The 3305-nt window shown below is 32.3% G+C and overlaps 1 non-coding gene across 1 annotated transcript; it reads left to right on the top strand.

Annotated features, from left to right (window-relative positions):
* Positions 1-1536: 1536 nt before the first annotated feature.
* LOC129083989 (U6 spliceosomal RNA) lies at positions 1537-1638 on the top strand. The gene has a single exon (XR_008530552.1). It is a non-coding gene; the product is annotated as a U6 spliceosomal RNA (small nuclear RNA).
* Positions 1639-3305: the final 1667 nt, after the last annotated feature.

Below are 3305 nucleotides of genomic sequence, written 5' to 3'. Positions count from 1 at the left end.
GTGTCTTGGAGTGTTTAGTCCTAGTCTAGGCAATTTCAAATGGTTTTCTATTTGTATGCCAAGTTACAATTTGTCCAGTTCTTATATTTTGTCACAGGACTATGTTACAAGTGGATATTCAGTCAATACTAGCACAAACGACAAAATAATTGTGAGCTGCATTTGTGTAGTTCAACTGCAAATGAATATATATTCTCCTATATTTATAACATAAAGAAATGTAACTGCGAGCTTAGTCATTATGTAGCCACTTAATATCATATATTAAGTAATGACTGATATAGGATTGACACAATATCCTCAAAGTCCAGGAAGAAAACAGAAATAAAAATTAAGAGCCTTGGCATTAAAAATTTAACTATTAGTTATAATAATATTGTATGGTATAGTCTTTTAAAAAGTGTGCTACCCAGCTAAAGTAGTCTTGGAAATAGAAGAGTTTTCTATACTCCTTCTATATTGGTTTGTTAGAAAAAATCAGCATGTTGTTATTTAAAAATTTATATCTCAGATCCATTCCCCTAGTTTTCCTTAAAGAACTAAAATATAAGACATACGATGCATTTATTAAATGCCAACTATGTGCCACTGTGTCTTTCTCTTGAATTTCAAATACAAAATGCATTCTCTTTGCCCTTAAATGTGTCCCCTAAAGAGCATGTTTAGGTAGTAGACAAATATACTATATATATTACATATACGATGTATGTTATTTAGTATATAATATTAAATATACACTATATATAATATATAATATATAATGTATAGGTAATGCATGCAATGCACATGTTACATGCAATATATGTATTATAGTACATGCAATATATGTAATTAATGCATGTGTCATATGTGATGTGTGTGATTGCATGTGTGTCATTTACACACACATATTGCATATACACGTGTGGTATTTATGTGGTATACACGTGTGTGCACACCTGTATATATGTGATATACATGTGTGTAACATATACAACATATACATGTAGTTCAAATTCAACAAAATAATTATTATGAAACACATGCATAAGAAAAATAAATAAGCCTAACTACTTTTCTTAAAGCTTCAATTTCTCCTATCTCACAACTGCTGATTCACTCAGTATATTGCTTTTGAAGATGTGAAGATTACAATAAAAAAAAAAACTTTCCTATGAATTCTTTTCCTTCTTACAAACCAAACATAAATTTTAAGCAAGGGGAAGATTCAGGGAGGAAACTAAAAACAGAGCATCTATATCCCATTCTGGGAAATTATGTTGCTAATTTATTTTATTTGATTTGGAATTAAATAAAAACAGAAGAATTAGCATGAAGTATAAATTGAATTTTGTAAGCTGTTCACTCTACAAAACTAGCAAAATAGGTATGTCAAGAAAAGATGCAGCCTACATTCCACATGCAGAACCAGGGCCTTTGTTCACAAGCTTTTTCAAATTCAGTTAATGGTTCTTTATGAACAAACAACAGCCCTGAGTTTTATGGCTCCTATTACTAGACATGGCATCAAGAGTGTGTCCCTAGAAAGGATCCCCAATGCTCTCTCCTGGAGCACATGTACTAAAATTGGAACAATTTAAAGATATCACCGTGGCTCCTGCACAAGGATGACAAATTTGTAAAGCATTCCATATTTTTACATCGTGTGTTCATAGGTCAGGAAAATTAATAGTGTTAAAATGACCGTGCTACCCAAAGCAAATTACAGATTCAATGAAATCCCCATCAAGATACCAAAGGCATTCTTCACAGAAACAGAAGAAACAATCCTAAAATTAGTGTGGAACCATAAAAGAACCCAAAGAGCCAAAGCAATCCCGAGAAAGAAAAAGACAAAGCTAGACGTATCACTCTTCCTAATTTAAAAATATACTACAAAGCTCTAGTAATAAAAACAGCATGGTACTGGCACAAAAGTGAACATGTAAACCAATGAAACAGAATAGAGATCCCAGAATTAAATCCCGGCATGTACAGTCAACTAGTATTCAACCAGGGAGCCAAGTACACCGAATGGGGAAAGAATAGTCTCTTCAACAAATGGTGTTGGGAAAACTGAAAAAACACACGCATAAAAATGAAATTAAACCCCTATCTTACCCCTCTCACAGAAAGTAACTCAAAATTAATTAAGGACTTAAACATAAGAATTGATACCATTAAAGTCCTAGAAGAAGACACAAGAAATAAGTTCATTGATACTGGTCTTGACAATCATTTTTTGGTTATCATGCCCAAAATGCAAACAACATAAGCAAAAATCAACAAATTAGACTACATCACACTCAAATGCTTCTGCAGTACAAAGAAACAATCCACAGAATAAAAAGACAACTTAGAGAATGGGATAATATTTTTGCAAGCCTTAGATAAAGGGTTACTATCTAAAATATATTAAGAACTCATACAACTTAACATAAAAACAAAGAATCCAACTTAAGAGTGGGCAGAAACTCATTTTCCCAAAGAGGACACCAAAATGGTGAAGAGGAATGTGAAAAGATGCTCAACATCGTTAAACATCAAAGTAATCCCAGTCAAAACCATGATGAGCTAACCCCTCACATCTGTTAGAATGGCTATCATTAAGAAGACAAGAGACATCATGTGCTGGTGGATGTGGTGAAAGGGAACCCTTATACCCTACTGGTGGGGTGCAAAGTAGTCCAGTCACCATGGAAAACAATATGGAGGTTACTAAAAACTTAATAGATTGACCATACAATCCAGCAATTCCACTTCTGAATTTATCCCCAAAGGAAATGAAAACAGGACTTGTATGCGATACATGCACAACCATGTTTATTGCAGCATTATTCACAATCTCCAAAAGATGGAAACAACTCAAATGCCTACCGATGGATGAACAAATAAAAAAGGTATGATATATATACACAATGGGGCATTATTCAGTCATAAATAAGAGATATCCTGACATTTGTGATGACATGGGTGGACCTTGAACATATTATGCTAAATAAGTCAGAGAAAGACAAATACTGTATAATAACACTTATATATAGAATATAAAAAAATCTATAATAAAATAGAGTAAATGCTTTTTACCATGGGGTGGGAGTGGGGGGGATACTACCTATAGTGTTTAAGAGTATGAACTTATAGTAACTAAACCATAGAGATCTAATGCACAGTATAATGAATATAATTGTATAATTTTAAAAATATTGCTATAATGTCAATTATAGTATTTAAATATATCAAAGTAATGTACTGGGTATCTTATAATTAATTATACAATGTTTAAGATACAATATTTACACTATTTACATGTCAAATTTATTCAG

This window comes from Pteronotus mesoamericanus, unplaced genomic scaffold (assembly GCF_021234165.1).
Source record: "Pteronotus mesoamericanus isolate MK-2021 breed Mesoamerican mustached bat unplaced genomic scaffold, CSHL_Meso_final scaffold_167, whole genome shotgun sequence".
Taxonomy (NCBI): Eukaryota; Metazoa; Chordata; class Mammalia; order Chiroptera; family Mormoopidae; genus Pteronotus; species Pteronotus mesoamericanus.
Note: the sequence above shows the minus strand (reverse complement) of the source record. Positions and strands in the feature narration are given on the sequence as shown.